Source organism: Periophthalmus magnuspinnatus, chromosome 15, assembly GCF_009829125.3.
Source record: "Periophthalmus magnuspinnatus isolate fPerMag1 chromosome 15, fPerMag1.2.pri, whole genome shotgun sequence".
Classification (NCBI taxonomy): domain Eukaryota; kingdom Metazoa; phylum Chordata; class Actinopteri; order Gobiiformes; family Gobiidae; genus Periophthalmus; species Periophthalmus magnuspinnatus.
Window position 1 is genome coordinate 26,240,854 of NC_047140.1, and position 339 is coordinate 26,241,192.

Consider the following 339-nt stretch of genomic DNA (forward strand, 5'->3'; position numbering starts at 1 on the left):
CCTTCCCTCACTCATGAACAAGACCCTGAAGTACGTGAACTTGAGGTAAGGACTCCCCACCCACCTGGAGAGCACTCACATCTCTTTGAAAATGTGTTCTTTTAAAACAGAAAATGCATATTATAGTACCAGGCTTTTTAATATAACTATTTGATTGTATCTGGATTCAAAGAAAATACAGATAAAGATATTTTTACTTTATGACAGTAAGACACAGATGACTTGCTGTAGTTGAGAGCATGTGGGAAAATGGAAGAACTCTAAACACAATGAATACTAATATGCTTTTTATTATGACATAACTGAGATAAACAATAATGTATTCAACTTTTCCATTTG